This window comes from Spinacia oleracea, chromosome 1, assembly GCF_020520425.1.
Source record: "Spinacia oleracea cultivar Varoflay chromosome 1, BTI_SOV_V1, whole genome shotgun sequence".
Lineage (NCBI taxonomy): Eukaryota > Viridiplantae > Streptophyta > Magnoliopsida > Caryophyllales > Amaranthaceae > Spinacia > Spinacia oleracea.
Window position 1 is genome coordinate 96,683,441 of NC_079487.1, and position 26,692 is coordinate 96,710,132.

Here is a 26,692-nt window from a genome sequence, read left to right on the forward strand (position 1 = left end):
GGATATAAGGAACTTAGGAACTTTGAATTAACTAGGACACAAACTGTTTTAGAAAATCTTAGACAAAACGTTTTTAGGAAAGCAAGAACTCTCAGAAAGTTTGTGTGCTTTAAACCAAAAACGATTTCCCTTTTATAGTGTTTATCCTTAGGGTTAGTTCCCTTCAAAACCTCAACTGCTAACTGCCAGCACTTTGGTCTCCACGTCCCTTGACTTGAGGAACAAGGGGAAGACCACTTCCCACGTTCAGCCATAAAGCAGTTAGTGATTTGACTCAATCAAACCCTAAAATATTTCTTTAAAACAGATTTTATTTATCTACAAAAACTTAGGAGAATTTTTAGGAAAATAAGTTTTGTTTAAATAAAATAAAACGTAAATCTATTTTATATTAAATATGCAAAACTTGTTTTTATTTATGAAAATGTTTTCCATAAAAATCGCTTCCAATAAAATAAATGGCCTAATTAAATCATAAGTTCCTTGGGTACTCTATATACCATTAGCATAATTAATATTTACATAAAATTCTAAGTACAGTGGACTACCTAGACTTTATGTCTTCCCTTTGTCTGGAACTTGCAACTCAGAAGCTTCAGACGTTCCAGCCAAGGAACATTGATGAGTTCCTCTCTAGCTAACACAGGAACTCTTGGCTATGAGTCTGTAATAGTTCTTGTGGATATTCGGAACTCTTGATATGTAACTGTGTTGCTCCTCTTGTGACTTCAAACTGGAACAGATACAACTTCCAGCTCTGAAACTCCATTGACTGTTCCAAGTGTACCTCAGGAACTTCACCAGTTTATTCAAGTTCCTATCCTAATAGAAACTTGGGCATATGCCTGTTCAAAGTCATTTAGCAACCATAATCAGGAAGTTTGCAATATGTGTGTGTCATCAACCAAAACTTAGGAACAACAGTTATAACCATGTTTTATCTTGCATTATGTGATTAATTGCATCATATTTCATGTTGAGCATATATTTGTGCATTGAAATTGTATGGCTCCACGAACTATTTATTGTATCCTTTTGGGGTTGGAATTTCTATGAAAACGCGTTAATAAGACTTTTGAGTTGTGAATTTTCAGGAATTAAGGATGCTACCTTCTAAGTTCACCAGTCTAGGATACTTAGAGAAGATGGATAATGAGACTCCTCGCACGTATGTTCAGAAGATCGTGGTTGCTTGTGACCATTTGGCTTCGACCAAGAATATGCCCCACCTTAGGCATAAAGATATGATGGCTAGTATGGTTATACATTGTTTACCCCATAAGAACCCTTATATAGACCTCAAGAACAAGTTCAGTGACATGCATTTTGGTGATGGTACCCCTAATTGGTACAAATATGGGACTAGTGATGGTAGGTGGAAGTATGACTCTGAGGTTCTTGCTACTATCTTAGAGGTTGCAGAAAATAGCTATGAGGATGGGAAGTATTCTGCGGGTCTAGGTATGGGCTATGGAGGAGTAGAAAGTGATGGTGAGGATGGCATGATCCATGATGAGCAAGCTAGTGAGATTGAGGAGGATAATGATGATGATGTGGTAGAGATTGAAAATCTTAACCCTATAGTTCCTGAACCCACTATTGAGATATCTAGTGGATCTGAAGATGAGTTTGAAGAGAATAATGTGGTTGATAGTGAGCCACAGCAAAATGATGAGGCTATGAATGAAGACTCAGATCCGGAAGAAGACTTGGATGATCCTAATGATCAAGACTTTACTCCAGAGTAATACAAGGAATTAAGAACCCTTATATAGACCTCAAGAACAAGTTCAGTGACATGCATTTTGGTGATGGTACCCCTAATTGGTACAAATATGGGACTAGTGATGGTAGGTGGAAGCATGACTCTGAGGTTCTTGCTACTATCTTAGAGGTTGCAGAAAATAGCTATGAGGATGGGAAGTATTCTGCGGGTCTAGGTATGGGCTATGGAGGTCTAGAAAGTGATGGTGAGGATGGCATGATCCATGATGAGCAAGCTAGTGAGATCGAGGAGGATAATTATGATGATGTGGTAGAGATTGAAAATCCTAACCCTATAGTTCCTGAACCCACTATTGAGATATCCAGTGGATCTGAAGATGAGTTTGAAGAGAATAATGTGGTTGATAGTGAGCCACAGCAAAATGATGAGGCTATGGATGAAGACTCAGATCCGGAAGAAGACTTGGATGATCCTAATGATCAAGACTTTACTCCAGAGTCTCTAGAGAAATGTAATCCTTAGTTTTATTTTCGTTGATTAATAAAGTGGCAAAGCTACTATTTATGGTTTTATTTTTATCATAGTTGGAGAATGAATGCTATGGCATTAGTGGATGTAAGACTTATTCATTGGAGTTTTAATAAAAGAATAGAATTTCCTTTTTCGTTATCCTTTAAGTTCAATTCTCAATTCTAAGTCTTGTGGGTATCGCAAAGGGATTATTTGTTATTTCTTCAATGAAATTTTATGTGCAAGGTGGTTTAGTAGCAACCATCTAAATTTACTTGCATCGAATAGTGGGGTGAGAAGGCCCAAAAATAGCGCCAACTCTTCCCCTAGGTTGCGCTTAAATGTGTTCTTGTTGTGAGTAGGTTCGTTGTTGAACTAGTGCCTTAGTAACGTCATGTCCAACCAATATTAAAGTTAGCCTTTTTCTTCATTCAGGAGAAGGGATATGGCTAACCAAGAGATTTCTGAAGTGGTTAGACAACTAGCTGAGGTAGTTCGAGACCTAGCTCAAACCAGAGCCAACCCAATGCATGATCTGGCTGGGGAAATGTTTAAGAAAATAGCTCAAAGCAATCCTCCACTCTATAGCGGAGAGATTGAACCCAGTGTGCTTGAGAACTGGTTGAGAGAGTTTGATAAACTCATAGTAGCTGTGAATTGCCCGAAAACCTTAGGGTGAATAGTGTTGTGTACTACCTAAGAGGTGAAGCTGATTTATGGTGGCAACGATGTGAAAATACCCTTAGAGCCACACCTAACTTTGGATGGGAACCATTCAAAACTGCACTAAGGAACAAGTTTTACCCACCTTATCTGAAAAAGCAAAAGGCGCAAGAGTTCATTGAACTCAAAATGAGAGGTCTGTCTGTGACGGAATACTATTCTAAGTTTATAGAGCTGTCTAGGTTTGCACCTGAAGTGGTGGCAACGGAAGAGCTCAGGGCTCAAAGATTTGAGAATGGTTTGACCATGGACTTACAGCTGTTGTTGTCTGGAGAGACCTTTACCTCATTAGATACCCTGTACGGAAAAGCTGCTCACCTGTATGGGTTACAGCAAAGGAAGAATGGTAGTGCTGAAAAGAGAAAGGATGGTGGAAGCTCGAATCAAGGAAATAACCATCAGAATCAGGGGAATTTAGAAGCACAAAGGAAATGGGAATTTCCAGTTTAGGGCTAACAATGGTGGTAATCGCAACAACCAAGGTGGTGGAAATCAGTCTGCAAGGAATGGAGTACGGACCTACGAATGTAGGCGCTGTAACATGAATCACCCTGGAAAGGATTGTGATGGAAATTTGGTGACTTGTAGATTCTGTCAGAAGTTAGGCCATAGGGAGTATGAATGCTATTCTAAGAATGGAAAGCCTAACCAAGGTAACCACCAAGGCAATAACCGGAACAATCAGAACCGGAATGGGGGAAATTGAGGTGGAAACCAAAGGAACTACCAAGGTGGTAACAATGGCAATAGCAATGGCAATCACCAGAACCATGGAAAGCCTGGAGGGAACCAACAGCAGAATGGGAACCGAAACAACAATGGGAACACCAATGGAGGTGTCTATAACAAAGGAGTTGCCCAAGGAAAGTTGAATGTGATATCTAGGCAAGAAGCGGAGACTTCCTCTGACGTCATAGCGGGTACTTTTTCTATTAATTCCGTTTTAGTTAAAGTTCTATTTGATTCTGGTGCGACTTATTCTTTTATATCAGTAGATGCTTTGGGGAAACTAGGGTTGAAAGAGCCTGAAACAATTGAAATACCTATAGTCATACCTACTGGTAGTATAGTGAAGTGTACCAAAATCCATAGAGATGTGCCTGTGACCATAGCCAAGACCGTGTTCTTATCTAACCTAATCGAATTCGAGTTAGGAGAGCTAGATGTAGTTCTAGGGATGGATTGGTTGGCCAAGTTCAAAGCCAAAATAGATTGTGAGAAGCAGAAGGTTCACTTGAGGTCTAGCCTAGGCAAAGTAGTGTCATATCGTCGTTTTGGTAAGCCTAAGAACATAGGAATCATCACGGCAATGGAACTCGTGAAGCTAGTCAGTAAAGGGAACCCATCCTTCTTATGCAATGTGAGGAACCTAGAGCATGTGATCAAGGATCAGCCTGATGATATTGTAGTAGTCAATGAATTCCTTGATGTATTTCCAGAAGAGATCCCGTGGATGCCTCCCAATCGACCTATTGACTTTACCATAGATTTAGTGCCTGGAACCGCCCCTATTTCAAAAGCACCTTATCGAATGGCTCCAGCAGAAATGAATGAGTTAAAAAGCCAATTAGAGGATCTATTGGATAAAGGTTATATTAGGCCAAGTGCATCGCCTTGGGGAGCCCCAGTTCTGTTTGTGAAGAAAAAGGATGGAAGTATGAGGGTCTGTATAGACTACAGGGAGCTCAATAAGGTCACAATCAAGAACAAATATCCATTACCTAGGATAGAAGACCTATTTGACCAACTAAAAGGAGCAGGAATCTTTTCAAAGATCGATTTGAGTTCGGGTTATCATCAATTGAGAATCGCTGACCATGACATACCAAAGACCGCATTCAGGACTAGATACGGACATTATGAGTTCACTGTTATGCCTTTTGGGTTAACCAATGCCCCTGCAATATTTATGGAATTAATGAACCGTGTATTCCATGCCTATTTGGACAAGTTTGTAGTGGTTTTCATAGATGACATCCTAGTGTATTCAAAGAGTGAAGAAGATCACGCGGAACACTTGAGATCGGTGTTGAGTACCTTGAGAGATAACCAGTTGTATGCCAAGTTCTTAAAGTGTGAGTTTTGGTTAGAAAGAGTTGCATTTTTGGGACATTTTGTGTCAAAAGAAGGAGTGGCAGTTGACCTTGCTAAGATCAAAGCTGTTAGTGAATGGCCTACACCCAAGAGTGTGACTGACATTCGTAGTTTTCTAGGATTAGCTGGCTACTATAGGCGCTTTGTGCAAGACTTCTCTAGGATAGCCAAGCCCATGACTACCTTGATGAAGAAGGAAACCAAGTTTGAATGGAGTGACCAGTGTGAGGAAGCATTCCAAGCCTTAAAGACGCGATTGACAACCGCGCCAGTATTAACCTTGCCAGATGAGAGTGGTGCATACGATGTGTATAGTGATGCCTCTAATAATGGTTTAGGGTGTGTATTGATGCAGAAAGGGAAGGCTATTACGTATGCGTCAAGGCAATTAAAGCCATATGAATCCAATTACCCTACCCATGATTTAGAGCTAGCGGCTATAGTATTTGCATTGCAAATATGGAGACATTATCTGTATGGTGTGAAGTGTAGGATATTTACGGATCACAAAAGTTTAAAATACATCTTCACACAGAAGGATTTGAATATGCGCCAAAGAAGGTGGTTGGAGTTAATTAAGGACTATGATTTGGATATCTAGTACCATGAGGGAAAAGCCAATGTAGTTGCGGATGCCTTGAGTAGGAAATCAATTCATAGTGTTAATGCGTTAGTCGTTGCTAACGAGCTGTGTAAGGACATGCAGCGTTTGAACCTTGAAATAGTAAGTGGTGAAAGCCTTGTGGGAATAATGAATGCCTTAACCATCCAACCGTCGATATTTGATGAGATTAGGGAGAATCAGGCAGGTGATGTAAAGTTGGAGCGAATCAAGGAATAGATTTCGCAGGGTAAGGAGTTAGATTTCCGAATCCATGATGATGGAAGTTTGAGGTACAAAGGCAGGTGGTGCATGCCTCAAAAGTGTGGAGAATTGAAGGAGAAGTTGATGAAAGAAGGGCATAATACGCCATATTCTGTGCACCCAGCGGGTGACAAGTTGTATAAGGACTTGAAAAAGGTCTATTGGTGGCCAAGGATGAAGAACGAAGTGGCTGAATTTGTGGCTAGATGTCTGACTTGTCAGAAGGTTAAGATTGAGCATAGGAGACCTCAAGGGAAGGTCCAACCTTTAGAGATTCCAAGCTGGAAATGAGACTGTATTTCTATGGACTTCGTCACTTGTTTACCTAAGTCAAAGACTGGGAATGATACAATTTGGGTTGTGGTAGATAGGTTGACTAAGTCAGCAGTGTTTATACCAATGAAGGAAACCTGGAAGATGGAACAACTTGCTAAAGGCTACATTAAGAATGTTGTGAGGTTACATGGAGTTCCTAAGGATATCGTATCAGATAGGGATTCAAGGTTTCTTTCGAATTTCTGGAAAAGTGTGCAGAAGAGCTTTGGTACGACATTGAAAATGAGTACAGCCTTCCACCCAGCCACGGATGGACAAACTGAAAGGACTATCCAAACCCTGTAGGACATGCTTCGGGCATGCGTTATTGATTTCCAAGGAAGTTGGGAAGATAGCCTAGATTTGATTGAGTTTTCCTATAACAATAGCTATCATGCTAGCATTGGAATGGCACCATTTGAGGCTCTGTAGGGACGAAAGTGTAGAAGTCCACTTTGTTGGAACGATATTAGTGAAACCATAGTGTTGGGGCCTCAAATGATAGAGGACACCATGAACCAAATCCGAACCATCCAATCAAAGATTCAAGCGGCGCAGGATCGCCAAAAGAGTTATGCAGACTTGAAACGTAGGGATGAAGAGTTCAACATAGGTGATAAAGTGTTGCTCAAAGTGTCACCAATGAAAGGTGTCATGAGATTTGGAAAGAAAGGGAAGTTAAGCCCTAAGTACATAGGCCCATATGAGATCTTAGAAAGAATCGGAAAGGTAGCCTATAGACTAGCCTTGCCTATGAACTTGCAAAGAGTGCATAATGTGTTCCACATATCTCAGTTAAGGAAATATATCCCGGATAAATCGCATGTGTTGCAACCGGAGACCATAGAATTAGACCAAAGCCTAACCTGTCAAAATCCTTGATAGCAAAGTGCGTAGTACGCGTACTAAAGATGTGAAAATTGTCAAAGTGTTGTGGTCTAATCAAAAATTGAGGAAGCCACTTGGGAAGCGGGGGACGAAATGAGAAAGAAATATCCCGAGCTTTTTTCCAAGGTTAGTTGAGTTACGGGGTCGTAACTCGTGTCTTTTAAGGGGGGTAGAGTGCGGTAAAATTTCGCGCTTTTTACTTGTTTTCCCCTATTTTATGGTCAATTTAGTGCTTTCTATTGAATTTGCACTTATTATTGTCCTGTTTAATCATGTAAAGAGTACAACAACTTAAATTTTTTGTAAATGAACGTATTAAAAGTCTCAGAAAGTCTCAAGTTTTGAGTTGAATTCTGATTTCCGAACCCAAGTTTCGGGACGAAACTTCTTTTAAGAAGGGTAGACTGTAATACCTCGTATTTTTATAATATTTATAAATATATTTTATTATATTTATAAAGCATTTTACGATTTATTATCATTTAAATAATATTTAAACGCATTGCATTTAATTTATTTTAATTAATTAGAATATTTATTATTTTAATTAATTACGAAAAGAATTTAATTCTTGAGTCGGAAAATTAAATGAGTTGCAAACGATTTTTAAAGCTTCGGGTTTTAAATAAAAAGTCCAATTCGTTTTATTAATCGAGCCCAATCCAAAGAGTTTAATTTAAATCCTAAGCTAGCCCAATTCATTTAATTCCTAAGCCCAACTCAAATATCCTAAGCCTAGCCCATCAAGGGATTAGGGAGCCTATAAATAGGACTCCTCCATCATTAAATGAGCCCCTAAAATTCATAAACCTTATTTTTGCTTTGCTTGCCCAACACTCCTCTTTCCTCTCTCTTTGCTCGGCACCCGCACGACCCCGTGCCCTCGAGCCCTCGTGCTCGCCCGCCTCTCGCCCACACACTCTCCCTCGCCTCTCCTCTCTTGCCCGCAGCCGCAGCGAGCACTCGTGCGCTGCTGCTGTTGCTCGTGTGCTCGTGCACACCCCTGCTCGCCTCCCTTGTTTTGTGTGCTCAGCGCACACCCCTGCCTTGTCCCTCTCTCGCTCGTGCCCTCGCGCACAGCGCTGCACCCCCACACTCTCGCTCTCTCCTTCGCGCCCAGCGCGCGCGCCCCCTCTCTCTCGCTCGCGCCGGTCACTGCTCGTCGCCCTTGCTGTGTGTGTGTGTTGTTCGTGTTCGTAATTCGGTTTCTTTTTCGCCCAATCACATTAATTCGTGGTTGTCCCGTGCTATAGGCCGGATTGGTATAATTCTCTTCTTCCTTACCTATTCTATTTAAATCCCGTATTTTAAATTATTATATTAATATTGTTTTGAGTAATTAAAATGCTGGGAACCGGTTATGAATACCGTGGTTTGAGGATTTGTGTGTTGTGATTCATTAGGTTTGTTTTAATTATTAAAGGATGAATTTTCAGATTTGTTTATTGAATAAAGCACTGATTTTTATGATAATAAACTAGTGTTATTGGGATTTTCAGGTTAGGGTTTTAACCTAGACCTAATGAGTCAATTGATTAGCATAATTAGGTGATGATTTTAATTATGATAATCAATTATATTTTCAGATTTGAATAAAGGTTTAAAGTGTCGATTTTTATTGATTTTAAAGGCGGAAAAAGTATGTTTTCGTACTAAGGATTGATTTTGCAAATTGAGACGTTTTTATTATTGAAAAACGATTGAATTCTAAAGTCTAAAGGAGATTTTAAATTTTATAAAGTTGCTGGAAATTTAATGAACATGGAAATAATTTAAGTTTCATTATTTTGATGATAGGAGGTGATTTCTAGTTGAGTGCTTGATATGTGCGTTTTATATAGTGTTTCACCCCCGTCCCTTAGTACTTTTTATGTGTCAAATGAGCTCTTAGGAGCCATTTTTAGTACTAATATGCGTTATTGAGTGTGCCTTGAGTTTCAGGTTTGATTATGAGAAATCGGTCTTTTTAGACCAGTTTCATGGTGATTTAGGCCACTACGCGAGCCCGAGGAAGTTCAGGACCTTTTTCGTCGACTTTCGGGAGCCTTGGATGCTTATGGTCGAGCCCCGAGAGTTAGACTCGGTGATATGGGCGAAGGATATTGAAGATTGCAAATCGCCCTGTGAGCTGAGGGCGAAATGCAACCATCGGGCGGAAAGAAGAGGGAGTTAAAGTCATCAACGCGCGCCCGATCGGGCGCACTTCGCCCGGTCCGGATCGGGCGGCCAAATAAGAGCAGCTGTGAAGAATTCGCAAACCGCCCGATCGGGCCGAATTTGGTCCGATCGGGCCGACTGTCGAGCACTTCGCCCGGGCAAAGCGTCGCCCAATCGGGCGACGCCAACCTCCAGCAGTTTTCGCGCATTTACTTTTCCGTTTTTTAGGCTTTATTTTGGCAAACTATATAAACAAGCCTTAGTTAATTTGAGAGCCATCTTATTTTTCCAGTATTAGACTCTTAGTTTTATTTGCTCTTAATCTAGTTTTCTCTCAAATTTGTTCCAAGCACTTATTTTTGGTTTCAATCAAAGCTACAATTTTTAGTTCATCCTTTTGTTCTACATTTAGGTATTGCTTTCTATTTTGCTTTATTAATTACTTTTGATCATGTTTTCCATTATGTTGATTACTTTGTTATTTGTTATTATGCTTGAGTAATTTATTTTCTAGGGTTTGGGGATCCTTGAATAATATGAAGAGACATTGAATAATTGTGATTGTTGGCATTGTAATTGATTCTTATTGATTGGTTTATTTCACTATACAATTAGATTTGCGCAGGTTTAATTGTGGTAGTTATGCAATATCAAATTAACATTCGAGAGATGCAATTTGATGTTTAGGCTTGTGTCAATAGGTGGAATTAGAGTTAATACGTAGCGAGAGCCCGTTAATTTTAAGTCTATGATTAGTATCGACTTGAGAGAGCATGCTAGTCTAATTGATTACTTTGTTGATTGTCGCGATTGCTTATTGTCCTGGATTGTTATTTGTTGGTGAACCTACACCCTAGATTCCTTAATATATTGATTCATATTAGTTTAATTATCGTTCGTAGTCTTAGTATACAAAACACCAACCAACTCTTGTTCCCAATAGTCTAGTTTAATTAATTGATAGTTGAAAGAACGCCTGTTTCCCTGTGGATTCGATCCTGACTTCCCTTGCTACCTTGCTAGTGAACTTAGGTTATTTTTTATTAGGTGATACGACTTTAGCCTGTCAGTGCTCGTATTGCAAAGTGGCCCCTACGCTTAGGTATTCAAGGTACGTACAAGTCTAGGGCGACCACACCTTTTTGTCAATGACATTACATGATTGTTGATGATGTGAATTACATTATGTGGAATCATGTTTATTTTGGAGAACGAGCATGTGATTTGTGATGTTGGATTTATTGGATTAATTGTTGAACAAGCATGTTGGAATTATTATGAGTATGGATTTCATTGTCAATCATGTTGTTCAATATTTATGCATGTATGGTTTGTTTCACATGCAAGGGATGGATTATTTATTTGTATGCTATTGTACGGGATGTCTAGCATACTTTGACCCAATTATTCGTACCTCGTTGTACTATTTATTTTACCACATGTGAAGGGTTAGCTCACGTAAGCCACCGCACATGTAGGGTTCAGTTGGGAATATTATGTATGAAATGAATTAGGATTTGTCGTGCAAGGGCACAACCCTCATGTTAATGTGCATGATGTGGAGTCTCACTTTGGTGAGGAGGAACATGGTAGTAATATCACAAGTGTCTTGCTTGGTTGATCACAAGTCTTAAAGCATTAAAATAGGATTATTTTGGTTGTTGTTTATTAATTGTATGTGTGTACATTGTCGAGTCTTAAGTTCGCCTTTAATAAAATATTAATAAACGTAAAGTGCAACCAGAACAAGCTTCAAAACTCTTGGAACGTATATACCTTGAGTATGAACAATGGGGGGAGTCTTGCCGGAAAGCTCGTACTCCTACTAATGATACAAGACGTTGTTTCATTTATATTATGCGCAGGAATTCCGTCGGTATGGCCCGACACTCGGTATGGCCCGATTTTATTATTATTATATTTGGTGTATGGTTGGCTCCCATCACCTTTTCTTTATGGAATATTTCTTTGGCCCGTTCGAAGCTTATTCTAATTAAATTGTGAGTCAAGAGTCGAGTCAAGTGTTGAGTCTTGTATTCATGATTGGTTGTTAATTATTATATGGCTTTTGCATGTTGATTAGTATTTAGTGAGTGATGCATGTTTTAGTTTCATTCACTCTATGCTTGTAAGTACTCAGCTTTTGCTGACTACGTGCTTTGTGTGTTCTGGTCATGGCCTTTGCCTTAATGACCATATGATGATCTATCATTTTCACTTGCATTGATGGGGAGTAGAATAAAATAGCAGGTTGGTAGATCGGAATCATGTGGCTTGGGAGGATCGAGAGAGTTGCATGTTTTCGTATTTTGAACTATTTAACTTTACTTTAATTATGTTTGAAACGTTTGAATTATTTATACTTTGGGTTTTGGGCCATTATGGTTCCAAATTGCAGGAGGCCTCAATATTTCATTAATTATGGTTTTTAAAAGTTAGTTGACATTTAATTCCGCTGCATAATTCTGGTAATAGCCTTAACCGTTATCACGGTGGCGGTAATGCTTTAGTAATTCCTTTATTTTAAGTTGGAAAATGATTTTATAAAAGCAAGGAATTATTAGGGTGTTACATCGTTGATCAAGTCCGGAGCCTCAAGGAGGGTTAATCCCTTGTACCAGTCAAGGTTGGTTGACCTCTTAATCAGGTTGTCACCTTCAAATGCAGATATGGGAATGAAAGGGATTTTGTCTGTATTATAACCAACCTTCTTCAGGTATGAGGAGACTTCCTTGACCATTTCTTCATACCTAACCTTTGAGTAGCTCGGAGTGGTGGTATCCATCTATTCCAAAAACAAGGCAAGGTTAGAATGACCCAATCCAGGAAAATTCAACAAATACTAGAAGAAATCACATGAGTTTATTTCTGCATATCAATTTGTACCTTGTTATAGCAACAAATCATTTGCTTGACACCAAGGCTGAAGGCAAGAAGAGCATGCTCACGGTTCTGACCATTCTTGGAGATACCAGCCTCAAAACCTCCAGTGGTGGAGTCAATGATGAGGATAGCACAGTCAGCCTGGGAAGTACCAGTAATCATGTTCTTGATGAAGTCTTTGTGTCTTGGGGAATCAATCACAGTACAGTAGTACTTCTTGGTCTCAAACTTCCACAAACTGTCCATAGATTTTGCATATTCACGCTCTGTCTTGAGCTTTTGAAGGAGCCAAATGAACTTATTCTGAATGCTTTCATCCAGAATCTTATCAATTGAACCAACAGTGTGGATGAGGTGACCCATAAGGGTCGATTTCCCTGAGTCCCCATGCCCAACAATGGCCAGATTCAGTGTAGCCTTAGAACCCTTGTTAACCTTGTCCTTTATTTAGGTAGTGATGCTCTCGTAATCGAGAGCATCAAGGACTTTGTAAGGGGGTTCGAGGTGGTGCAATTTCAAGACCGAATCTACACCATTAGAATACTCTAAATACACTTTTAAACTCTCGGCACTTGATTCTTTAAGCCGGGTTGACAACCCAACCCTTTGAAAAAACACACTTAGAGCTTCAGCTTTTAGCACAATATATTGTTCCAGGCCATGTTCAATCACTTCCAGTGGAAACTTGTAGTCTAAAAACAAATCATCATCACGACTTTTGTGAAGAGTAGGAGGAGGGACTGCTATGCCTACATCCTGTACTCTACCTTCTTTAACACATTCTTTGTAGTTATGCCTCGTACGATGAGCAATGAAACACTTAGGACACTGGAACTGTTTACCCCGTTTACCCATCTGCTAAACAGTGTACCTGAAAAACAACATAGACAACTCTCATTTTTAAGATACAGTCAGAGTTCCAGAAGAGAACAACCAGCACAACCAAGGGGAGTGGGTGCAAGAGCCGTTGCCTCTGCTATAGGACAAGACAGCAGCAACTACAATTAATGAGTGTACTAGGAGGGCAGCCTCTAGTGCATAAATAGGGGAGAGTAAAAGAGAGAAAGGCATTGTGAAATTTGTTTAGAGTATTGAGACTGGTGACCTAAAGTCACTCAAACCTTGGAGATTTGTAGCCTAAAGCTACTAAATTGTAACTCTTTTTCTGCTGTTGTGAATCAAAGCATCATGTTCTTCTCTTATTTCTTTGTGTTATTCAGTTGTGTGCGTGGGAATAAGTGTTCTATTCCAATTACTCACATTCACAATGTTGGAAATTCTCATTGGGAAATACAAAGGAAAAAAGGGTGAGTGAAAATTCAAGAGTCCCACATTGGAAAAACTCTTCATATTCCTCTTGTTTATTAATTGGGGAATGAGTGTAACTCTTGTTTAAGAAAGTGTGAGAATAGTATGGGTGGACACATCACACACACGCGCGCGCGCGCCGGGCCGGGCGCGGGCCGCGGGCCGCGGGCCTTGGGAATGCGGTTCGCGGGCGTGGGGTGGGTTTTGTGGGTCAACCCTATTCTTTTTGGTAACTGGACCGTTTTGCTTAAGTCATTGTTACGGGAATCTGTATTGATTACGTAACCGTTGGATTAATTACCATTAATTACGTCCGTTACTACATTCAATGTCTCTGACCGTTTTTGGCTGTTGCAACATTCATTCCCTCAGCCGTTTTTGTCTGTTGCAATGCTTTCCTTCTAATTATTTAAATCAGAGTTTCAGTTCCCTTCACACAGAAAATCATACACACAAAATACGAAAACACATTCTTACTCTCACACAAAATTGCTCTCGGTTTTGGGCATACGTTCTGACTCCATCCGGCTTTGTGAGTGCACACAACGTCGGAGTTGCGCTAATCCTGGAGGGCGACCGCATTCTGTTCTACTGCACCGGGAGGTAGCGCGGAATCGTCTTTTAGGACAGTGGGTGTCCACGACGCAACAATTGTTCTTCGTTCAGTTCATCGAATCAGATAAGTTTGTTCTAATTTTCGCTTTAATCGCAACAATCTAAAAGACGATTATTATGGCTTTGACTTCCAAATTCATGATTCCTGATATGTCTAAGTTAGAACCTCTTGATGGCAAGAATTATAAACGTTGGGCTGTTAGGATGCGATTCTATTTAGAACAAATTGAGATTGCTTATGTGCTTGATGACGTTGTCGAACCTGATGATGAAACTGAATTGCATGCTTTTGAGTTGAAATTTGCTAAAGATGATAGGACATGTAAGGGCATGTTGCTGCATCATATGTCGAATACTTTGCTTGATATCTATATGGGGTTTAATCATGCTAGGGATATTTGGGATGCATTAGAAAAGAAATATGGAACTGATGATGCTGGTACTAAGCGTTATTGTGTCAGTAAGTGGTTAGCTTTTCAAGTCCAAGATGATAAACCAATTATTGATCAGATTCATGCTTATGAAAATATTTGCATTGCTATGGCTGCCGAGGGTTTGAGTATTTGTGAGATTACCCTTGCTATAGTTTTAATTGAGAAACTCCCACCCTCTTGGAAAGATTTTCGTAATCAGTTAATGCATAAGAAAAAGGACCTTACCTTAGAGGAGCTTGTAGGTCACCTGAAAATTGAGGAGGAAAATCGTATTAAGGATAAGGGTCAATCTGTGTTTTCCGGGTCTGCTAAGGCTAACCTTGTAGAACCTAAGCCTCATGCATATTCTGAAAAGTTTAAGGGAAAGGGAAGTCCTTTCAAGCCTCAAGGGAAACCAATGAAGTATAAGTTCAAGGGCAAGTGTTTTGAATGTGGGAAAACTGGTCACAAGTCTGTAGATTGCAGATCCAAGAAGAAGTCGGATCAGAACCAAGCCAACCTTGCTGAAGCTAATGAAGTTTCTAATCCTAACCATTTTGTTGCTGTTGTTTCAGAAGCTAACTTGACAGGTAATGTTGCTGAATGGATCGTTGATACTGGAGCAACGAGACATATCTGCACCAACAAAGACATGTTCACTACCTACGAAAAAACTGATGGTGAAAATGTCTTCATGGGTAATTCAGCTTCTGCAACTGTTCAAGGCAAAGGGAAGATCGTTCTCACTCTTACCTCTGGAAAACTTATTACTCTTACCAATGTGTTGCATGTTCCAGAAATGCGTAGGAACCTGATTTCTAGTAGCTTGCTAATGAAGGCTGGATTGAAGCTTTCATTTGATTCTGATAGGCTTGTTATTACTCATAATGGGGAGTTTGTGGGAAAGGGTTTCTGTAATGGGGGTTTATTTACTCTTGATGTCAAACTTGAAATTATGAATAAGAATGCTAGTACTTCTTCTGTTTATATTGCTGAGTCTATTGATTTATGGCATGCAAGGTTGGGTCATCTTAACATTGCTTCAATTAAAAGGCTTAAACAACTTAACTTGATTCCCAGTTTTTCTAAAACTGATTTTGCAAAATGTGAAGTATGTGTTGAGGCCAAGTTTGCAAAGAAGCCATTTAAATCAATAGATAGACAAACTAAAGTACTAGAGCTTGTTCATAGTGACTTGGGGGATTTTAAAAATTATGAGAGCAGGGGTGGTAAAAGGTATTATATTACTTTTGTTGATGACTGCTCAAGATTCACCATGGTTTATCTTCTCAGGTCAAAAGATGAGGCTGAGGAAATGTTCCTCAAATACAAGGCCGAAGTGGAGAACCAACTTGATAGGAAGATCAAGAGACTTAGGAGTGATAGGGGTGGTGAATATGACCCTAACACTCTTAAGGCATTTTGTGAGCAGAATGGGATCATTCATGAGACAACGGCTCCCTACACACCCGAGCAGAACGGGATTGCTGAAAGGAAGAACAGAACATTGAAGAACATGATGAATTCTATGCTTATTAGTTCTGGGTTTTCTGATAACATGTGGGGGGGAGCTATATTATCTGCTTGTCATGTTTTAAACAGGGTACCTCACAAGAAGCTAGACAAGACTCCATACGAAATATGGAAGGGTCGTGCACCTAACCTAAGTTATTTGAAAGTGTGGGGGTGTCTAGCAAAGGTGGCTATACCCAGCTTCAAAAGGGACAAGATTGGTCCTAAAACGGTTGATTGTATTTTTATTGGTTATGCTCACCAAAGTGCTGCATATCGTTTTCTTGTTAAAGGTGCTAACAATTCTTATGCAGGTGGTAACATCATTGAGGCAAGAGATGCCGAGTTTTTTGAAACAGTATTTCCTTTGAAAATATCTTGTATCAATGATGTGCCTTCTTCTAGCACTTCTTCTAGTATGCCTGTTGTTGCTCCTCCCACCTCTGATGTGAATTCTGAATTGGAGCCAAGGAGGAGCAAGAGGGCGAGAAAGGAAACCAGTTATGGTGATGATTTTATTACTGCTTTCTTAACTGAACCTTACTTGATTGATGATGACTTTGTTTATGTCTTTATTTTGGAAGATGATCCTAGGACCTATGAAGAGGCTATGAAATCTGTTGATGCAGTGTTTTGGAAAGAGGCAATAGATAGTGAACTTCAGTCAATCCTAAGTAACAATACTTGGGAGTTGGTTGATCTGCCTAGGGGTTGCAAGCCCATTACTTGTAAATGGATCTTTAGGAAAAAATTGAAATCCACTGGATCCATTGACAAGTATAAGGCTAGAATTGTGGTAAGGGGATTCACCCAAAGGCATGGTATTGATTATTTTGATACTTATTCTCCTGTCACTAAAATTGCTACTATTAGAACTTTGATTGCTCTTGCTTGCATTCATGATCTTGTTGTGCATCAAATGGATGTTAAAACTGCATTCTTAAATGGTGATTTGGATGAGGAAATTTACATGGTTCAACCGGAAGGGTTTGTTGTTCCTGGTCAAGAGAATAAGGTTTGTAAATTAGTCAAGTCCTTGTATGGGCTTAAGCAAGCTCCAAAGCAATGGCATGACAAATTTGACAAGACTATGACAGGTAATGGGTTCCATGTAAATGAAGGTGATTCTTGTGTTTACTCTAAGCATGATTCTGATGGTTGTGTGATTATTTGTCTTTATGTGGATGATATGTTAATTTTTGGGACTAATTTGGATCGAGTAAATGAGACAAAAAGTTTTCTAAGTTCTAAGTTTGAAATGAAAGATATGGGTGAGGCAGATGTGATTTTAGGAGTGAAAATCAAGAGAACTCCAAATGGCATTTGTCTTAGCCAAGCTCACTATGTTGAAAAGTTACTTAAAAAATTTAACTCTTTTGACGTCGATCCAGTTAGGACTCCCTATGATCCAAGCATCCACTTAAGGAAAAATAATGGTGATCCTGTTAGCCAATCTGAATATGCTAAGATTATTGGTAGTGTTATGTTTCTGATGAACTACACTAGACCTGACATTGCTTATTCTGTGAGTAGATTAAGCAGGTATACTCATAACCCAAGTCATGAACATTGGGATGCTTTGAAGAGATTGCTCAGGTACCTTAAGGGTACCATGGATTGGAGTTTGCACTACTCCAAGTTTCCAGGAGTTTTGGAAGGCTATTGTGATGCTAACTGGGTTTCTGGCAATGATGAAATTAACTCTACCAGTGGTTATGTTTTCACCCTAGGGGGTGGAGCTGTGTCTTGGAAATCTTGTAAACAATCTTGTACTGCTATGTCTACTATGGAATCTGAGTTTATTGCTCTTGAATTGGCAGGTCATGAGGCAGAATGGTTGAGAAATGTGCTTGCAGATATTCCGCTGTGGGGGAAGCCAGCTCCTTCAGTTGCACTTCATTGTGATTCGCAAGCGGCTATTGCTGTGGCAAACAACCATGCCTACAATGGGAAGAAAAGGCACATTCGTTTGAGGCACAAGGCCATCAAAGAATTGTTGTCAAGTGGGGTGATATCACTAGACTATGTAAAGTCTGAAATGAACATTGCGGATCCGTTAACGAAAGGCCTATGTAGAAAACTAGTTTTGGAAACATCGGAAGGGATGGGCCTGAAGCCCGTTGAATGAATTGTAAAATAATGAACTCCTACTCACAGAGTTCAAAGGACGACATTATTGTTATAATTCGGAAGCACAAAATTTTATTTTTTTGTCCATCCTCTAGATGTTATAATGTGCTTGCTACAATAGGAAAGAGGTTGAGCATACGGCTCTTAATGAACCCATACCATATGTTTGGTGGTGTGAATGTAGCTCACACTTGATGGGATTCACCTACGTAGGTGTGGAAGTGTGGCCGCTTCCTATGAGAATTGCGATGTGGGCTATTCTCTAGAGCACCTATGAGCATATCCAGGTCGGACGTATGGCCAGTATAAGGCGTCACTTTATTCGCGGAGTCAGAGTGTCATACATATTCAGTTGCGTGCTTTAAGTGACGGGTTTCTATCTCCCTATCAAGTTCAATACGAAAGTCACTTGGTAGGAAAGAGATCATAGCTTAAATGTCACTAAGTGTTAATTCAAGTCGAAAGACATTGACACCTATTCAATTGTTTTGTTTGCCCAAAACCAATATCCTTCTCCTTTCCTTTCTTTCTTTTCCGCATATTCGAACCTGTGGGGGATTGTTGGAAATTCTCATTGGGAAATACAAAGGAAAAAAGGGTGAGTGAAAATTCAAGAGTCCCACATTGGAAAAACTCTTCATATTCCTCTTGTTTATTAATTGGGGAATGAGTGTAACTCTTGTTTAAGAAAGTGTGAGAATAGTATGGGTGGACACATCACACACACGCGCGCGCGCGCCGGGCCGGGCGCGGGCCGCGGGCCTTGGGAATGCGGTTCGCGGGCGTGGGGTGGGTTTTGTGGGTCAACCCTATTCTTTTTGGTAACTGGACCGTTTTGCTTAAGTCATTGTTACGGGAATCTGTATTGATTACGTAACCGTTGGATTAATTACCATTAATTACGTCCGTTACTACATTCAATGTCTCTGACCGTTTTTGGCTGTTGCAACATTCATTCCCTCAGCCGTTTTTGTCTGTTGCAATGCTTTCCTTCTAATTATTTAAATCAGAGTTTCAGTTCCCTTCACACAGAAAATCATACACACAAAATACGAAAACACATTCTTACTCTCACACAAAATTGCTCTCGGTTTTGGGCATACGTTCTGACTCCATCCGGCTTTGTGAGTGCACACAACGTCGGAGTTGCGCTAATCCTGGAGGGCGACCGCATTCTGTTCTACTGCACCGGGAGGTAGCGCGGAATCGTCTTTTAGGACAGTGGGTGTCCACGACGCAACAATTGTTCTTCGTTCAGTTCATCGAATCAGATAAGTTTGTTCTAATTTTCGCTTTAATCGCAACACACAAAACCCTCAATGACAACATTATCATTTCTTCATCTCTTATAGACCATTCCTAATGTCCTACTCTATGGTCTTTTAGTGATGAAACAACAACAACAATTGATTCTACGTTAGCAAAGGAATAACAGAAAGAGCCTCCACTCTCTTTCTCACTATTTTGTTGAGTTATTTCTGCTGCACTGATCTTTGCATTTCAGTTTCTAAGTAGACTAAGAATAATCTAACCGTGAACAAGTGAGTACATCAATGCATCAACTAGAGTAGAATCTCAACCTATTTTGACTTTCGAGCACACAAATCGGTAAAAGCAATAAGTTCAAGCTATTTTGACTTTCGAGGATACATATCAGCAAAAGTAATAAGTTCTATTTTGACTTTCAAGCAATCAAATCAGAAAAAGCAATAAGTCCAAGCTACTGGCAGCATCAAATTCAGAATACTCAATCTGGCAATTACAACTTACAAGAATCTACCATGCAAGAGAAATAATACCAATAATTGGAACAAATAAATAAAAATAACCCCACGTCCAATGCCTGTAATTTCAATAATCACCTTTATCCAAACTCAATAATACTAACAAAAAATAACCTTTAAAATTCAGAATTTACAGGGGACTGTTTTTAAACTAAAATTGTAAGGAATCATTTCTGACTAGTGACTTCATTCGTTAACTCGTCGAAAATGGAGTAAAAATTGTGTTCAAGATAGTAGAAAACCAGTGCACTACATATCAGTAACAGAATACAACCCAAAGTAGGAGAAGCCACAAATACATTAGAAATAGATAAACAAGACGCATCACTGTGAGAAGTACACCATCTTGAAAAAAACAAGGGCGATGCTGACCTGTCAAACAGGCCGGTCGGGTAGGGATGTAAAAAAATATTTTCGCGTTTGGGTTAATTCGGGTCCAGCACTTTCGGGTCCGGGTTTACAAATGCTTGTTCAAGACCCAAAACTTTCAGGATCGAGTCGACCCAACGAGTTGAGTGATTTTAAAATGCAAATTATATTTTCATTAATTTAGGTAATAATATTCAAAATATGGGTACAAAATAACAAAAATTCCTTCACAAGTATATATTTAGTCAAATTCAAACATAAGATGGCGTATAATTCAAATTAAAATCATATTACACCCGACAATAGTAATAAAAATGTGTTTACTATGCTTAAAGTTCCTCATAATTTCATTTATTACTATAAATACTATGATTTTCAATCATTCGGGTCAAAACCGGTTCGGTTGGGTTTTGGCTCATTACTTTTAGGGTTGCTCGGGTTCGGATAAAATCAGGTTACGGGTCACAAAATCTTGTTCAAGATCCAGTATTTTCGGGTCGGGTCGGTTTTCGAGTCGGGTCGATTTTTGACAGGTTTACCGATGCATTGTTTCGAAGAAACCCACACTCGCAAAATCCTCTATGACAACATTTTAATTTCTACATCTCTCACAAACGATTCCTAGATTCCTACTCTGTAGACTGTAGTCAAGTACACTAAGAAAAATATAACAGTGAGCAACTGAGTACAAACTGACAAACATGTGTTGAAATCTAAGCTATTTTGAATTTTGAGCATAAAAATATGCAAAAGAAATTAGTTCAAGCTATTTTGACTTTCGAGCATACAAATCAGCAAACGCAATAAGTTCAATCAATTTTGACTTTCGAGCATACAAATCAGCTAAGGCAATAAGTTCAAGCTATTGAAAATTTCAGGCATCCAAATCAGCAAAACCAATAAGTTAAGCTATTGCCAGCATCAAATCCACAATACTGTATCTGGCAATTACAAGAATCTACCATGCAAGAGAAATCATACCAACGATTATAACAAATAAATATAAATAACCCCACATCCAATACATGCAATTTCCATTACCATTTTTGTCCAAACACAATAATACTAACAAAAAATGCTTTAAACATCAAGATTTTTCCTGTAATTTTTTTTCAGAAATTGAATGAATTGTTTATAGACATTGTTGTAGACATTGCCACTATAATTATTTTCAATGCAATTATATACAGTACTAAACAAAAATTAACAAGAATCAATATTAAGATTAAAGATTCATACTATTATATTACTCCCTCCGTCCCAAAATTATTGTCCTGTTTTCTAAATCGGGCGTCCCAAAATTATAGTCCTGTTTCTAATTTTGGCTATTAAGGTCTCCACTTTCTCATGTAGTATATTAATTATAAATGAATTGAAAACCCCACCCATGTACTTTATTCCACTTTCCTATGTACTATATTAATTAAAAATGAATTGAAAACCTCACCCATGTACTTTATTCCACTTTCCTATGTACTATATTCTCTTTCATATGTACTTTATTCCATTTTTCCACTCAAATCAATCATCATTTATACTTTATTCCACTTTTTCATGTACTATATTCCACTTTTCTTAAAATCCGTGTTTTTGGTCAAACAGGACGATAATTATGGAACGGAGGGAGTAACATTTTAACAGTAATTATCTGTAAAACCCAGCAATTGAAAATCGCCCGTTAATTAGACCCTAAATGCTCTCAATCAAACATACTGCACTTTTAAAAAACTCAAAATGCCGAAATAACATTTCTTTACCAATTCAACAATTTGGCATGAAACACGTACAAAAAGGGGGGAACAAGTAAATTGTGGAAATAATTTAATTCCTTTCAAAGATTCGAGAATTTCACAGTTGAAATTAAACTACAAAAACCAAATTAAAATCGAAACACTTGATATTTGACAAGAATTTTAAACAGAAGACATAGCCAGATGAAATGAAAGTAGAAGTTGGAAAGATTGCGTCGATTACTGAAGAAGAAGAAATAGCAGCTTTTTGAGTATTCTTTGTGTTTAATGACGAAATGACGATTTGGTGAAGACGGTGACAAGAACTGAGGAGAGAGAAAATACTAAAAAGGCGGTAAAGCGCTTTTGGGGTTATGGCGTTACGGTTGGACTAACGAAGGGTTTATTATTTACTGCCCAATATTACTCAAAATCATTTCATTTATTTTTCGATATATCCTCTTTTATTTACCCTTTATTTCAACATTTATCTTTTTATCAATAAATAGATTAGGTTTCTTACACACACGAATATTCGAAAATTATTATTTGACCATCTTTTCAATAAAATATTTAATTGAATATTAAACCCTTAAAGTTAATGCATATTTAATATATCTTAAGCGTACTTTTCTAAATTATCTAATATGAAATTTTCTCCCTATTACTTCGTACGTATTATGTATTTTATATGTTGAATATGATAATTTGACAAAATATTTGATATGCTTACTATGTTAATTTAACCAAAATATTGAGTAAATATATTTTCTACAATTGATATGTCGAATTGACTAAAATATTACCGTAATATTGTCTAATACCATAATATTTTATAATCTTATTTTTTCTAAAAATAACAGTTTATATAAAAGGAGAGAAAATAAAATACTCCATAATAAATAAAGTAGATTTGTTTAGGAATGGATTTTTTGGCGGGAAAATTTTGCACCAAGAAATGACATGTGTCATTTCTTGGTGTCTGTTTTAGCATCATTATGAGTATATTTTTATTACTCTCATAACGTGTAATGCCCCGACCTCTAATTCAATTATTAAAGTATAATTAGCAGCGGAATTAACCTAATTTGGTCGGGACATTACCTGCCGTACTTCCCTCTTGGAAATTACAAGGCAACATCATACATAAGCCATAAAAACCTCATAATTTAATATAATAATCATTTATATTCCCAAAATAAAAGTACATAACTTACTAAAATTCTTTAATTAAACTATTAAAACATTAATCATAAACTAGGTAAATAATATTAAAGTGAAATTCCTCGCCTCTACTCGTTTCCATCGATCCCCGCAGTACTTAAAATGGAAAACAAAACGGTGAGCCGAAGACTCAGTAACGACTACCCTAACAACGTAAATTCATTTCAACTCATTTTATTTAATAACACAGGGAGAATAGAATAAGTAAAACATTTAATAAAACATCATATTCAATTCATTCATAATCTTTTAATGAAAACATCATTCATAAACTTTTAGTTAACATGCTAGTTGTCGGCAAGTACGAACCGTGAAGGAATTCTCCACTGGGCCTGGGCCCATAAGAGCCTGGGCTCATCGTAACATGGGGCCTGGGCCCTGAGCCTGGGCTCATAAACCATGGGAGCCTGGGCTCGTAATCCATGGGTGGACAGGTGTCCGTGGTGCATGCATGACCGGTAGATAGGAAGATGGTAGTTTATATACCGTCAGACAAACCAGGTCTTTCACTTTCATTTATCATGTTGTATGTAATTTTACCAAGCCTTGGCTTGTATTTCAGTTGAAATATCATAACTCATTTAATATCATAAAACATCATTTAGATCCTGAGATCCATAAAACAACATTTCATTCAAGGCATCATATAAACATCATTTTATGAGAAAACTCAATCAAATCATATTATAAAGAATAATTCAAACAAATCATAATTCATTCCCACAATCCATAAAACATGTCAAAACATTTAATTCATAAATCCAATCATAACGTCATAATTTCATAATACATTTATAAGGGGATTGCGGGTACTAGCAATAGCCGTTACCTCAACCGTTGTTCTATACTTCCTGTTTGATGGATCGTTCTTCCTGAGCTCCAAGTCCGATTTCTTTCAGAATATTAAATTAGTGAATTAGTACTACAACGATAAAAATCTAAAATCAATATTTTATAAATAATAAATTTATAAGTAATGAATTTATAATTAACGAATTTTTATAAAAAGTATAATTTTTGAATTTTATTTAAATATTATTATTAAACGAAATTTTAATCGAAATATACTTATATATTTTACAAATCGATTTACATGGAAATATATTATATAAATTCGGTTTTTTTTTGCTAAATCAAGCTAGTAATTTATTTTAGTAGAATCGATAATTAAACCTGAAAAATAATAATAAATCATTTTATTAGTAAATAGTTATGTAATAAGAATTATTAAAACATAAAAATAATAAGTTAGAAGATCTGAAAACAAAATTAGTTTTTTTTTTTTTTTAACTCACCCAAAAGCCCAAAGGGAATATGGCCCAACTTAAGTTTGGGTTTGAGGAGAATCAATTAGGTTTCTGATTGAAACTTAATCAATTTTTGGTTCTCTGGAAATAGGGGAACACGAGCAGAGGGAGGGGTTGAAACATGGGAGGGCACGGGGAGGAGGAAGGAGAGGAGGGAGGGAGGCCGATGGCTGGGAGGCGCAGCGCCGGAGCTGCGGCGCTGATGGTGGTTGTTTTGCGGCGGAAGAACGGCGGGAGAGAGGGAGGGGAGCACAAAACAAGGGAAATAACAAGGGGGAGTTTGTGGGGTGCTTTGGGGTGGTTCTAGGAGGAGGCAGCGGTGGCTCGCCGAGAACTGTGGGACGGCGGAGGTTGGTGGTTTTGAGTTGGTGGTGGCGGGGGTGGTGTTGCGAGCAGGACAAGACGAAAGAAACAGGGGAGGCAGGGGTATGCGTGTGGGGGAGGAAGCAGGGGCGACGGTGGGGCGTGGTGCGAACGGTGGTTGAAGGTGGTGGACAGTGGTGGTTGAGGGTGGTTCCGAGGGGTTCTTGGTGGCGGGTGTGGTGTTGCGAGGCGGGGAAGGGGGATGAAACAGGGGAGGGGGCAGGGGATGCGTGCGGGGAAGGGAGAGAATGAGGGAGGTGTGGTGGTGCTCGAAGGTGGTTGGGGTGGTGGTCGAACAATGGTGGTAATGGTGGTGGTCACGGTGGATGCTGAGACGGCTCGGTGGTTTTTGGTGGTGGTTTGGTGGTTCGAATCACAGAAAAACAAGAGAAATAAAAATTGAAATTTGATTTTGTTTTTGGTTAGAATTCCCTTGGGCATGTATGGCTGATTTGTAGAGCTAAATAGAGAGAATGAGAAGGAAAATTTGCTTGGGGCTCAAGGTTGAATGTAGACTGAATTTAGAGAAGAAGGGAAGTCAAAAAGTAGAATTGCATGGCAAGCTCCATGCTTGCCAAGTACACTGGCATTTACACGACAAAAAAAAAGAAGAAGAGAAAGTGAAGTTTGCTTAGGGTTATTTTGGTAATTTCACTTAGTTAGGCTAAATTTCAGAAAATTGGTTTCTATTTTCAGCAATTGATAAAAATTAAAAATGTTTAATTAGAACTAAGTTTTTAAATAATTCTTTATTAAATATCGTTAACGAAAAATAAATTTAGTTTCCGAATAAAATAAGAACGTTAAATAATTAATTTAGTTTCCGAATAAAATAAATTTAGAAATCCGAAAATAATTAAAATTAAAAAAAAAGTTCGTTAAGCTCGTAAATATGAAAATTAAATTATAAACTGAAAAATAAATCGTGTAAAAAAATTCAAGCGAAATAAAACTTCGTTAATTAAAATAAAGTTCAAATTTAGGATTTAAAACGATTTTAAGCTAAATAAAAATAATTAAGCATAATTAATCGAGTTTTAAAAATTCGGGGTATTACATTCTTACCCCCTTAGAAAAAGTTTCGTCCTCGAAACTTGAAAATTAGATTTATAAAATGTTTGTTGAAAATTGAAAACGCTCGAATAAAAGTAGATGTTTTATTTTAAAATCAAGATCTCAAAATTTTATTTCAATCCCGACAATGTCTAGCCTTCATTCCGCCATCATCTTTTAGGACTCCGCTTCAACTCGAGACCTAGAATCGAAGAGTAAAGAATGCAAAAGGGGCAAAATTATATATTGATCCTTAATCGTCATTAAGGTCAATTACATTTCGCCATCGTCTTTCGTATCTCCACTTGATTTCATATAATAGGATCAAGGAGCAAAGAACATAAAAGGGGCAAACTTGTTAGCATAGACTAGGCTCTCATTTTACTTTGCGAGATCCTGTTTTGAAAATATTTCCCACCAAAAATAGTAACATTTGATGAAAAATTATAATTCTGAAAATATATGTATATATATAATGAAAATAAATACTTATCTATCAATTGCAATACTCAAATAATTGTAAAAGTTATTTATTATAATAATAATCTCGTCTCTGAGCTCAGGAGAACTTCCATCGAAGACGGCATCCGCGTATAACCATTAGATTACCAGTACAATCATGTCAGCATAAACGTAATCCATATCATAGAGACATAATTCATAAATTGAAAATTTCATATTCAACATAAGCATAACATTCATAGAAAACATAGTCATTCATAC

At 38.1% G+C, this 26,692-nt stretch overlaps 1 pseudogene; it reads right to left on the minus strand.

Moving 5' to 3' along the window:
• Positions 1-13,232, minus strand: part of LOC110789662 (elongation factor 1-alpha-like) — a 39,685-nt pseudogene extending 26,453 nt beyond the window's left edge.
• Between the last annotated feature and the right edge of the window lie 13,460 nt (positions 13,233-26,692).